This window comes from Nelusetta ayraudi, unplaced genomic scaffold, assembly GCF_046127955.1.
Source record: "Nelusetta ayraudi isolate G7.1 ecotype Tasmania unplaced genomic scaffold, CSIRO-AGI_Nayr_v1 ptg000011l, whole genome shotgun sequence".
NCBI classification, from domain to species: Eukaryota; Metazoa; Chordata; class Actinopteri; order Tetraodontiformes; family Monacanthidae; genus Nelusetta; species Nelusetta ayraudi.
The window spans coordinates 7,297,501-7,311,742 of NW_027466061.1; the positions used below are offsets into that span (position 1 = coordinate 7,297,501).

At 41.1% G+C, this 14,242-nt stretch overlaps 1 protein-coding gene across 1 annotated transcript in view; it reads right to left on the reverse strand.

The window, feature by feature from the left end:
- Positions 1-12,808, reverse strand: part of npas2 (neuronal PAS domain protein 2) — a 42,280-nt gene extending 29,472 nt beyond the window's left edge. The window contains exon 1 of the mRNA XM_076020352.1: positions 12,411-12,808. The gene's annotated coding sequence lies outside the window, so the exon portion shown is untranslated. The remainder of the gene's footprint in view (positions 1-12,410) is intronic.
- Between the last annotated feature and the right edge of the window lie 1,434 nt (positions 12,809-14,242).

Genomic DNA, 14,242 nt, shown 5'->3' on the forward strand with positions numbered 1-14,242 from the left:
GACATCACAAGTTGTGTGCACATAGCAAAATTAGTTTATTCCTTAAGTTTAATAAGCTGAATTTAATAGCAAGCTTCTTTGCTTCATTTTTAAGCAGTTACTAATCATTTCGTAATTTATTTATTTTGCAATTTTATTTGCAAAAGATGGGTTTGTGAATCTAAACCCAAAATGCTCGAGTACACCTCCAGCTATGCCTGCACTCTATATTCTACATTTCATGATTAGCATTTCCTCTCGAGATGCTTTTTGAGACGCAGCAATGCGAAAAGCGCAGACCACTGGTTTCGATAGCCGTCCTCGTTTAATGAGTCACACTTTCCCAGAGCAAGCGCTGACTGCAGCTGTTGTAGGAGTCCAGATTTCGATGACTGATTTGGCTTATGATGTGGTACTATTATGGCGCTCTAACCAGCCTGTGAGACTTATAGCCACAGCGGCACAGCCAGTCTGTCTGCTCCTGCCGCAGTGACTTCATTTCCACAGTGTTACACTCCTGATGTGGCTGCCCCACAAAAAGGTACCGAGTTTGAGGCATTTCATCAAACACAATGACACATGATTTATGGGCTATGAAGTCCTGCCCTGTATAAATAAAAGTGAAAGATGATTTTATTCGCTGTTGTCAAAACTAAAACCAAGCAGTCAACATGTGCTTCTACTTACCAGTAAATAAAGGTAATTAGTGCTTTGAATGACTACTTACAAGGTCATTTATGAATGCAAGTATATTAAATTGAATGAAGAAAACTTGCATTGTTTCTATAAGTTGCTGGAAAACACTTATTTTGGAGCACGTTGTAAATGATTGCAGTGCAAGCCACTGGGGGCTCCACTGAGCCCAGCATCTACTTTGCCAATGTTCAATTTCTAAAATTGGGCTTTGTGTGTGCAGCTCCAACTGCCTGACCACATCTTTTAATCCTCCAAATTAAAGGAGCATCATGCGGTTGTTTGTGTCCCTGCCAACCAATCATGCCGCAGTTACATCAGGGTGTATCTGGGTTCTAGTCTCCATCTAGCAAGTCCCTGAGGAAAAAGTTATGAAGTGCAGTGATGAATGGAAGAAGGAAAGGGAACATATTATTCATATTATGCATAATTCCAGTCAAACAGACTTCTGGGGAACGACGTGCTGTCGTCATTTGAGAGGTGTTTTGGCAGAGAAGGAGGAAAGAGCTTCATCACGGTGAGACAATCAGCATCATTATTGGCTGAACTAATTATCTTATGGCATGCTACTGTTCACACTGAGGTGGGTATATATTCTAGACATGTGACTTCTATTGTAAATCCTCCTTTCCTGAAGGCGGGACTTCCTCCTGTTGTTTCCTTCCATGGAGTTCCTTCCATTTTCCTACATAGGATGGTTTAACATCATCAGAGGGTCCTTAAGAAGACGTTGCAGTTTTTGAAATGCTTTGAGTGGGTTCTGTTGGGGTTCTGTCTATAAAACTCAATAAAGAACTCAGAAGGACAGATATATAGTTTCAATGTAAGCATCCCACTGGGTATATCCTTAATATTTAGATTTGTTTGTGAGTAATGTTGTCCATAAGAGACAAATTATTTTATGAAAATAATGATTTCATCCAAGATCACATTTGTCTCGATTAATAAATGAAATCACTGTTCTCATAGCGTCCTCAATCTTTATTGGTTCCAGTCAGATTGTAGCGCCAAGTTGGACGAATTTTGCCTGTTTGATTGGACCAGCGTAGTATACTGTGGAACACAGTGATGGTTGGAATAGCCACAAGATTCTGCAAGGTTGTGGAGTAAAGACCGCTACAAGAAGCCTCACTCACAGCTGAACACAGACAACCCTTGTCTGTCAGTCAGCCAGACCACGGCGAGCCCACAACTTAGAGTTTTGTTATTTCTCGTTCAGGCCATTGCAATTGTCTCGTACTATTTGTAGCACGCCGTTTTTATTTTTCCTTTTTGAAATGGTCAGTCATTTTTTTTATGTTACTGTCAGGAAATATAACCAACCAGCATTGGCATTAAGAAAAACAACTAGCTGGCCTGTGTTATGGGAAGGAATCCTATCTGATTGAAGTACGAAGTACAAGGGAATTTTTAAACTTCCAGCACGGCAGAACTTGCTTCGACTCATGTTACAAAAGCAAAGAAATAATCTGACAAACCACTGTGTACGCTTGTGTTTACTCAGGGTTTTTTTTTCTTTCCCCAAAATCAGAAACCAGCTGAGTTTGGCCAGGGACACGCCACAATTTAAATGTGATAGAGTGCAGCAACATAACTGGCTGAATGCAGTGTTTGCGCATATTATTTTGATTTAAAAAGATTACTGAAAATCATAGGTAACACATGAAATCATAACTATACACCAGTCTACCGATGCAAAATGGATCGGTAACCACATTAACCTAAAATAAAAGCGTAACTCTCAGATGCTTTGAGAAAGCATGAATGTTTGAGGCCTTATACAGAACTGTCACTGCAGGACCTCTTTAATATATACACACACATAAGTAAATATTTCAACTTCTGAAACTTTTGAGGACTGACCCATTGGCAACAACATCTACCTTGTCGTGAGTGAGACCTGAAGCAGATGCTTGATGGCGTCTCAATCTTACCACCTTTGCCAGGAACAGGTGAGTAGCGCCCTTTGTTTGGATAAGCTGTTTGAGTCCATGAGCGAATGTTAGATTAAACAGGATAGAGCCGCACAAAAACACCCCGGCGCAAACTGATTAAGACTTCCCTCGCACAGGTAGGATGACCGAGCCCATTGAGGTAATGGAACCCCGGCCTCAAGAAAGTGTACAGAGGAAATAGTCAGCGGGGTGGTGATTTTCTCATTAAGACCGTGTTGCAAAACAGTTAGCTTTGGGCCTGGCAGGTATAATTCAAAATGCATGATCATCTCAGGATATGGCACTCCACACTTCTGCATACAAACTATAAGGGGTAGAAATATTAAACTGGTAAATCAAAATGAATGCAAAGAAATTGTCTTTGCATACAGGTCAACATTTCTAATTGTTTCTATTTATCGTGGATTTGACACTGAAGGCGTGAGATTTCTATCGTTGAACGGTTTTGAACGTGTGAACACTTCAAGGCATTTCCTCTAGCAGCTCAGAGGGAAGCCACTTTGCACAGTCACACTCTCAAAATGTTTAGTATTTAGCACAGAAGTATGCAATCTGGAAAACACCTCATGACTGCGCTGGGAAGATAAAGTAAGCATTTAGCTGAAAGCACCGGTGCGTCAGATGCAGACTAACTTACGGAGCTCTCAGTTTTGTCACTCTAATGTTGTGTTGCGTTCCTTTGTCACGTATTATAAAGTCAAAATAATTCATGTGTACTCATTTTTTATATGTACAGGTTAAAAAATCCAAACAGCTGTGCCTGCAGAAAAATGTTGATAGTTTGAGGTAAAACAAGAGTGAAAAGATTGGATCTCATCTGAAAAAATATGTTGTTGCTATGCCAGCAATCAACAAGTGTTACGTATCTAAGATTCATAAAGATCTTCCACATTTTGCTGCATTATTCACCGGCCGCCTACACAGAGATTAGTTCTGCTCTCTTATGCAGGTCATGTAATTAGATAATAAGATGACATTTGTAGCTTTTGAAAAGGCCTCAAAACATAATAAGTGTTCAACCTCAGGAGCTTTGAGTAATGTCCTCTTGTCCGCACGCTGGCTGCCTTCAAATGAAAGGAAATAAGTGAACTGTTTTTCATAACCACTTAAATATGATGCCGTATTCCCTGTAGCTACATCTGTGATACTGGTATTGATGATGTCATCACAGCCCTGTGCTAAAGCACCGACTGTCATTAATTAGACTGGGGCACTGCTGTTCGCTCTGTGTTCCCATGGTAACAATGTGTGGTGTCGACTTCCCCCAACCAAGGCAGCGTTGCCCATAAAGTGACTGGTTTCCATTTTCTTCAAGCCTGGAAGATTCTGTTTTACTACACACATAAACCAATTCAAAAAATATCTGACGAATATTAATGATGTGTCACACTGTCTTTTTTTTGTATGCACAGACTCAACCTACCTTGTCACCTACAACCTTGTACACTGTGTCCTATGATTAATTAGCTGTAACATGTGTAAGTGTACTTGTCAGTTGCATCTTTAGATAAATAATGTTGCGTTTGACATAATTAACTGTTTGCAATTTAACTCAAGTATCACAGCACCTCAACTTTAGACAAACATGCAACTAAAGGCAGCTATCTTTAACTAAAACTATCCTGTCTCATTACTGCGGAGTTCACTGACAGGCTAGTGACACATACAGTCTAATTGTTAATTAACATTTGTAAACTCCAAAACAAATATAAAATACAATGCATGAAAACCATCAACAGTCCCCTCTCACTATTGGCTGCACTGAAGTTCAATAATATTTCCATCGATCTTTTTTTAAAATTTATTCACTTTGCAATTCACCGTAGATAAGGCAGCAACTGCTGTATAATCAGTGCCACTCTTGTTGTCTGCAGACCGAGAAACTTCATGGTTGAAACTATTCTCATCCATCATATTTCCCATTAAAGTCGTCTGTCTCCACCAAACAACAGCCTTGCACTAATCCACTCCTGGGCACGAGCTGAACTCTTGCACTCAATGATCTCTCCCCACGGGACAATCCTGTCACAGCGCCCTTTAAAAAAAAACACTTAACCTGCTGTGCACTAACAAGTAAATCCAAGCACTTCCCAAGCTCCTCAACCTCAAACCTCAAAATCACGTAACAAAATGTAACTAACTAGACTTTGACAGGCAGCAAAATGAGCAACACACATAACCAGTGACTAGTAATTATTTCAACAATTCATACGTATAATGAATTGATGAATAATTGATTTATTGATCAAACTCACAAAACAAGCAGAAATGGCAAGCGTTGTTAGTTTGAAGAAATTTTTGTTTGTTCTCTTAGCTAAATGTGGAATTTCTATTCTACTTTTTAGTGTAAAAATCTGTGATAAATAAATTACACTTACCAATTACAAAATAAATGATAACTACAGAACAGATAAATAAACCTTATCAAGTGCACTTCCGTTCAGTCCCAGGCACTTTACCTTGTGTGTAGGTTCTATCCACTCATTCTATTTTAATACACTCATTTTATTTTGCTTATACCACAACATTTGTCAATGATTTTGGTGATTCTTTACCCAGAGTACCTTGTAATTACACATTCACCACACAGCACAGGCTCACGGTGGGTGGCCGCGTCCTTTCAATGAGAAAGCAAGTCACAAAAAAACAAACCTCCTTTCACCAGGTACGTCTACTCTCAAATTTCGTCATAATTATATTCTTTCAACAATTCCAAATGAATCACCCATTTATTCCGGCGCCTGTTATTGTCTGCCGCTGCTCAGGAAAAGATGCAATTACCTAAGGCAGTGTGTGATCAGATATGTGGGTCGCAATTCTAGGGCATGGGTGGAAAGGGCAACGCGGCTCTTTCTTTGTACTCCCGTCTCAAGTTCACGTCACAGGATGCATCGGAAAAGGGTAATGGTCCTTTCCCATTGCCACCGCGGTAGATGTGTTCTTAGTTGGGAATCCAAAAAATTAGCAAAGCATTAAATAGATAATGACTGTTTAGGGAATCAACACCAACCTGTCTTTGCTAAAACTCTTGAGATGAATTGGCCTTTCCCAAGAAGCACATGGAAAATGTGAGCTTACGTCTTGGTTCCTATCGCCTGCTATTTGAGTTTCCTGATTATGAAACACAAGCACACAAATCTCTTGTTCGATTCAGGCATCACCTCAGAGCGGCTTCTGTTGTGAGGTATTCCTCTTTTGTCTCGAGACAGGTAAACAAAACGCTGAATAATAAATTCCACTGCGACCAAACATTGTGTCGATACTGCCTTCAAGCAATCAGGGCTATGAAAGCCAGAATCAACAGAATAAAAAAGGAGCCTTTCCACCAAAGCCATAACTGTACTGACCAGTGGAAATAAACATTAACTCCTTGAGGTGTGATTGTTGCAAACACTTGCTTATTTCTCTGCCTGTGAAATTTATTCTGTGGAGATTTTACAATTATATTTTATACATTTATATGTTAACGGTTTAGTGTTTTATTAGATTTGGCACTGCACTTTCAATTGCATTGTACGTACACAAAATAAGACATTCCGTTCATTCTCACTCTTAGACCACTAAAATGAACAAACACAGCAGTGTTGTTAGTTAAATGGCATAAGGGCATTATTGACATCATTAAGTTTTCATACATTTTGGATGAATCCATATTTCTGTTGCGCCGCAGGACACACAGTCAGCTTGAGATTGCATCTTTTTCCACCCCACGGCCCTTTTTGTAGGGAGAGGGAGTGAGTTCAAGCATAACCACAATAAATGTCTGAGCACAAAGTGGGTTAATAACATCTGCATTTTTAATGGTAAAAGGCAGGATCATTAGTCATCTGGAAGAAAAATAATCAACCCAACTACCCACTCTCATTTACGAAGTGTTGGTGCGCTCTGTTGGTTTCGTGCCTGATCAAATAGAGTGAAATGTAGCTGATTCGGATGCTACAGAGGTGCCACAGCCTGCGTGAATGGGATCATGAGTGCACGTAACACCTGATAACAACGTAACGAAGTGGCACATTGGTGTGGAGTGTGTGGAAATCATCTTCGGCCTTGATGATTCTTTGTTCGCTCACTGCTCAAGTGTCACTGAGCATACCCGTGCACTTCACTTTCTGATCTGTTAAAGAAACACTTGACCTCTCTGAATGGATGGAATTTGCAATGATGGTTTCCAAAAAAAGGTGTCATGCTTTTCTTACATGTCAAATTTTGAACATTGAAGCACTGCAACAGGAGCTAAACAAGAATCGCAAAGATTCCCAGAAAAAAAAGAAGAACCTGTGATGTATTCAACAACATCGGATTATTCAGAATTTGTTGTTGAGAAGTTTATTTTTTTAAATTTAAGGATTCTGCTGGTGTTTTTCTGGACGCAAGTTTAAAAAAAAATGCGGTTATGACAGCTGTGTGTGAGCTCTGACATCTGCCCCGATCTGACGATCAGGTTTGGCTTCTTGACATCACAGATTGCGAATGACCTACTAAACAACAAAGGAATGAAAAATCCATCTGGGAGTGCTCTTGTTGCGTCAGCATCAGACCTGCTCATGCTAGGTTTTTTTTTTTGTGTGTGTGTTTTTTTTTTTTTTGCCTCTTCTGTCGTCTTGTATGTTTTACTCCACCAAACAAACCACGACGTAACGCACACAGAGCCAACACCCCGGAATACAAAGTGAAGCGTCGCCCACGCAAATATCTGACTGTAGCCACGCCTGATTCTTTGACAGAAAAATAAAACCTGGAAAATGCTACGAAGGTGAATTGCGCCGAGTGAGGTTCTAGCTTTCAAAATAAAGCACTGACTGTGAAATAAAAGCAGGTTAAGACTGTGCAGTCACTGCAGTCACTGTAGTCACTGTTAGCGCACACACACAGCAGCTGAATGAATTTCGAATGACCTCATTTATGTAGATGAGATTTTTTTTTTTTCTTTCGCTGAATGAAGAGAACATCCTCAAATGGCGTAAACATTCCTTCAGGTCACCAATTGAAATAGTTTACTTTTTTTTTTTTTTTTTTTTTTTTTTTAAAGGGTTTCACACTAGCCTGCTTCATAAAAGAAAGAAAGAAATCACACATAACTGTCGGCTGTACGGAACATTTCATGCTGCAAATGAAAAGAGACAAACCTTATAATCCCATTAAATAATGAGACAACTGGAGGAAGGAGGTTGGATGAAAAAGCAGCTAAATGTCTTTATGATGGCCCAGTGGATCTGAGCCTGCAGCCACAGAGGACAATGACTGTGTGCTTTGGAGCAGGAGATCATCGGCAGCAGCAAGGGTGATGACGTCTGTAGCGGCGGTTATATAACTTGAGCTGAACATTTTGTCTGTCATAGTTGCAAGGTTATAGAGGGTGACATGAATACCAGTCATTTTCTCGGGAGTCATGAGCAATATTATGTAGCCCGACATCACATCAGAGTTCACGAGGTGGGAGAATGTCTGAGTTAACGAGCAGCATGCCGTTCACTTTAAATAACATTTAAACGCACATCCTGACTGAGGGTTCTGTTCTCCGGCCGTAAAAGCTTTTCAATAGTCCTGGACAAAAACAGAGGTGGATTGCTGAGATTTCAAAGCTGAAAGTTGCGCACAACCATCTGGTAAAGCTTCATTCTGATCGTTGACAACTGTTCTGAGTATTGATGGAGCTTCTCTAACTATAGTCAGGAGAAAAGAGGACCAATAAGAACTCTTGCACTGTTACCAGCTCACTGGCTCACTCTGAATATTAAAGAACAGAGGTTTTGGAATTGGAATCAGAAAACTTCATTCATTCCCGGAAATTGACATGAGAGCCGCATACTATTAGTGAATTTCCATAAATCCTCTTAATGCGCATTTTGAACGCATTAGAACATTTATTGAAACAGCAAAGGGATGGAAACAGGTTTGCCAAATTTACTCTGATGCAGCAAACATTCAACCCTCACATTTTTATTTATGTAATTTCATTGAATGAGCATTCAAAAGTTAATTTTGTGGAAACCCAACTGATGAAACAACGACAACCTGAAGGAAATAAAAATCTGAAAAGTAAAAAAGGCAAAACTATAGAAATAGGTGAAATGTTTCCAGTGTTCTACATTCCATTTCGTGAGGTAATTAAAGACAGTTAAGATGACTAAGCGTTCTATTTTTATTTTTTTTTAGATGTGCATTAATACTGGTTTTGCCTATTGCTGAGGACTGACACAGAGGTGACAAATATTTCTTGTCGTTACTGTCGACATGTTCCAGCATGAGTGAAATGGCGCAAGATTAAATATTGACAGAAACTTTATCGGCACCTTTTTTATCTTAAAAAAAATTACAGTGTTTATCATTTGTAGGCCAGATAGCAAAACACAACAGCAGATATACAGCAGAGCTATGGCCAATAATATTTTCACTGTAAAACATTTTACTATGTAGCAGCTGGCTGCCATGTAAATTACAAATATTTGTCTTATTGTTTTTATTGCTTTGTATGAACTGTTCTTTCACTCTCATCGGTACATAGGCAGCACAAACCCATCCCAGAAGCAGTGCCTCTTTTTTATTTCTCAGTTGGAATTCAAAGTAAGTAAGTAAGTTGATGTGACGTGTCTCGAATATGTATTTTTGCCAGAAACCAGTTGTTCCTTGTCAGAATGATGATTAAAAAATAAATAGTGTCAATGCTAAGTATTTAAAAGTAGAAGCTCATTATAGAATTATTCAACCAATTTACAGGATATGTTGACCTGATGAGGATTCATTATGTGAGGCAGCTACGTTGGAAGCATTGAACTCTTGCAATGAAGAATAATTTCATCAAAAAATGGGTACAATATGGGACCTAGAAATTTAAAATCCAAATCTCTAAACCTGACCACAGAGTTAAGAAAAGGTCTGAGCAAACAAACTAGTTAATAGTTAGTAAATAGCAACATGCTTTTGGCCATTTTACTTCTCTGTCAAAGAAAAAGCAAATGTCACGGTCAGTAAGTGTGAGCCAGTTGTAAATATTAGTATTATGGGTAACATTTATAACAATTGATACAAAAAATACACAAAACACAACTGTACTGGGCAGCTCTCTACGCAGGGATCTGACCATTGGTGTTTCAGACCCTGGACCAGGTAACCTGCCTCAATATTTAGTCCATTTGTTGTCAGATTTCACTCCATTTCATGCGAGCTTGAGATGGTTTGTACATTTCAGCAGTCATCTCTGTGTGGAGCGCTGCTTTGTTTTCTTAAAGAGACAGTAGGCAGAAAGAATCCCTTGCAGTTGCAAGGGCCTGCACCATTTGTGCATGCCCAGTCACACTAAGCAGCTCTAGCAATATTCAGACTAGCGTTCAGTTTAAGCTTGCAGGACATGGCCCAGTAACCTACTTTCCCCACAACATGCTCTGTAACATCAGAGACGGGCCTGTGTGTCATCAGCTAACTAACCTTCACCAGTGCATAGCTCCGGTGAGAAGACACAAAACTCCCAGACACAGCATGGCCTAGCAGAAATAGAAAACAAACTGTCAAAGTTATATCTCCAAGAAGGGAAACACCACCAAAGGCCTCTTTCTCGGTATACACTTAAATGTGAAATTCAATGCCATGAACTGATAAGTGAGACAGCCGAGAAGTGCAGAAATGAAAATGTGGACAAGAAAGTAGATTTAAGGACGGGGAGAGGGAAGGAGTAGAGATGGTCAGAATTGGTTGTTAGAAGACTGTGATTTAAGGCCAAGAGCAGTGAAAGAATGCTTCATCGTTGTGAAAGGACAAGTCAAAGCAATTGGTGCAGGGCGAATAATTGTAGTTGACAGATTGCAAATACATTCCTGAAGAGCGCCATCAAGTCCTCTTTAAGAAGACTCAAAACTAAAAGATTGATGAAAAGTTTAGGAGATTTCCTCTGCGGTGCAGGCTTATGCTCAGAAAGCCAATGACGTACTTTTATGTCAATGGCTTTTTATATATACTTATATGCATATTTATGGGAAAGAAGCACTTACTTATTGCAGACTGCAAAAACACAAGATATTCCAAGACAAACAAATGAATAGTCAGACATCCCAGTGAAACGCAACTGCTTTTCCTCTTTGCTAGGATTGTTGACAGTCAATGGGAAATGTCTGGAGGTTTCCCCAAAACGTACTTGAACAGTAACTTAACAAATACCCCTTATTACCCAAAACAACTGCCCAGATAGAAAATAGAAAAACAGCCCCAATGGCTACAAACGCTCCCTCTGTTGACAAATTTAATAGCAACTGGCTGACCATATAAAACATTCCAAACACTGGACATGACCGTGGGTACCAGGATCACTACTAATTTTTAGTTCATCACTTATCATTCTATGTGTATATTCAAATATGATCCAAACCGTTTCTTTATTCAAAACCAGAGGAACAACTACAGACACATGATTGATCATGTTTCCTTGTCAGGAAGCCTGGTTGATTGCCCAGCTTTTTGTAATTGGAAACGCTTTAAGGCCCAACATCAAAAAATGATGAGTTAAAATACCCACCAAGTCTGCTAGTTAAAAACTTGAAAACTTGAAAAAAAACTGAAGCTTGTCCAGGGATACTTTTCAAATTAGGTTCTTGATTTAAAAAAAAAAATAAATCCAAACACCAACAACTTAATTCCCATAAGTAATTAAGTCAACCCCAGGAATGTATTTCTTTGGCGTAGACTCAATCATAATTAAACGTAATGTTCTCGATGCTCATTAGGATTGTGTGGCGAGGGGGAGAAATACACGGAGACTGTTGAGGGCGGCCCACATATTTTGCTGTCTGATGTAGAGTGAGACATGTGTTACAACAAAAACCCAGAGTTCATCCATCGGTGATGAAACAGCCACTCCTGTCCTGCTCATTCGTCAGCAGCCCTTCACATTACTGCTCACGTCTACCAGGCCGACCTCAGCACTGACGCAGGGCTCAGGCCTCAGTCAGGGTCTACGTGGACGTTGACAACAGCACATTAAAGAACGACTGCACGACAGTGGCACAATTTCATTTACAACATGGATTCTTTGCTGTCGTCGTTGCATCTCTCCCTTCAAGTATTTAGCCCGGTTTTTAATCACTCGGCTCCGGTCAAGAGCTCCTGGAATTGCTTTGCCTTGTTCAGCCACATATCGGATTCATAAAGGGGCCCCGCCGCACAAAAACTTTGATTCCACTCACTGCCGTTGAATCGTGTGCGGTTCAGCTTTCTAAATGTAATTAAAGCTTGATCTTCGTGCCCCGTGCCAAAACAACAGCTGTTTTCTAGGTAGCTGGGCGAAAGCGTTCATAACGGCAGTGCAGGTCAAGAGCACTTGATCAGGCAGCCACTGGAGCAGTGACAATGTTACACACACAGCCTCACAGCATATAGCTACAGGAAAATGTCATTGCCACCAGGGAGAAGCACAAGCCATACGGTTTAAGACTGTAAACATTTACAAAAAAAACAAAAACAAATTGAGGCGAAACTTTTTTGTCCTTTTTTGAGAAAAAAAAAATCGTATGTATGTACACTTAGATGTATAGTACTATACACACACACACACACACACACACACACACACACACACACACACACACACACACACACACACACATATATATAAAGATATGAGGGAAATTTTGCTTAGAAACTTACACATTTTGCATTTCCCTCCCGATAGACTTCAACTCACAGTTCCTCCTGTTTCACCGTGACCCAATCATCATCCATGACTTGAACAGGTAACGGTCAACGACATAGCACCGAACCACACTCAATAGCAAACAGCCCAAAGCGTCAACTCACCTTATTCAGCGAAATAAGGGTCAGACAGCTCCAGCCGGTAGCTTGCGGAACGGGATCTTTAACCGAGCGCAGCAGCGGCGGCAGCCCGGTGGTGTCCTATATTCCAAAAAAGTTACACAAACAGGCGGCGGCGGCTCAGCTCAGTCCCTGGGAATGAGGAACAACCTCACTGGCGGTGGAACGGGGTTAAGGTGCGGATCCTGACCCAGCCTAAACACTGGACAATATACACAGTCCTCCGACTCAGCCGCAGATCGGTTCCTCTCTCGTCCTCTTGCACGGATGGAGGCTGAATAGAGAGTTTTCCGCCGCCGCCGCCGGAGCGCGTCCTCAGCCGGAGTCCCGCCCCCTGGACTATATACCGATTAAAGATACGAGTGTGTGTTTGGCGCGCGCGTGTGCTCGCGCGACACGGCTTTCAACACACACTGACCTTTAAACGCTGCGGCATATTAAATGGCATACCTTCGCGGCCCGATCGCCACTTTTTCTTTGAGAGTATCAACAGGTTTGAGGGGGATCGGCGGCGCCGAGCTGCACTCTTTCCCCCTTTTTTATGACTCATGCTTTTTGCCCTCTGAGTCATGTCATGCTGCCAAAGGCCGTTACGAAGTACAATTTCACATGTACGTCTGCGCCGATCACGCTTGAAATGTAAATACCGCTTCAATGGATTGGGCAGGGTGAGGGGGCGGGGGGGGGGGGGTGCCCCACACTCCCACCCTACTCAATATTCATTTCAACCACAGTGAACCGCCGTAGCGCCCCCCTCAGGACAATCCGTGCCGAGAGAGGTGCTCAAACGTGGACGTCAGACGGTCGAAACGTTGTGTGTGCAGAATAAAATATCTCCACTTGGAACTTAGATATCCATCCATTCAGCTATCCATGTACACCCGCATCTTCCTGCACGCAGGGTCACGGGGGTCTGCTGGAGTCTAGACCCAGCTGTTACATGGCGAAGGCAGGTTGACACGCTGAACAAGTTGCCAGTTCATCGCAGGGCCACATAGAGACAAACAAAGACAAAGTGGATTTTGGATTGTGGGAGGAAGTCGGAGGACCTGGAGAGAACCCACGCAGACACAGGGAGAACATGCAAACTCCACACAGAAAAGTCCCAGGCCCGGAATCAAAGCGACAAACTTCTTGCTGTGAGGTGGCAACGCCAACTTCTTGCCCAAACTTCGATGTTTTTGAATTTCACACTAGTAGTTTTTGATCAGTCTTTCAGTCAGTATGATGGTTCTTTACTATCAAGACGTTAACTGGTCAATTGTGTAGTAATGCCTCATTTTTATCTGTACAATATCTCTATCTATAAATCTATAAAAACAACCCAAGAACATGTTTATATATTACTTGAGTATAAGCACCTTCCACAACACATGTGAAAGTAAACTTTATTGTGCATGTTTCATAAACCTTTTGTACAACCAAATCTGTATGAGCAGAAATGACTCATCAATCCAGCAATCGAATAACCACCTGAAGAGAGCGAGAGCAAAAGCGAATCTCCCAGGGGCTTTTCAAATAAATGATTTTGCCAAGAAAAAGTTGCTAATAATCATGAATTGCTCCATGGCTAAAGTGGGAAGTCATGTCTCACCTTGTGCCTTTGTTGTCTCCACTGCAGCCTCCCAACATTATTCTTTTCAAGTCTGTCTAAATAATAATGGGCGAACGGGGCCTTGGCTCCGACTGTTGACACGACAGTACAACACGCTGTAATTTAGAAAACAGGTTGTGATTTTCGTGGTGAACCGCATGCACTCTGAAATGTCTTGCAGTGAGTCAAGGCTTCCAATAAACTGTGTGTGCTGAGTGCTTTT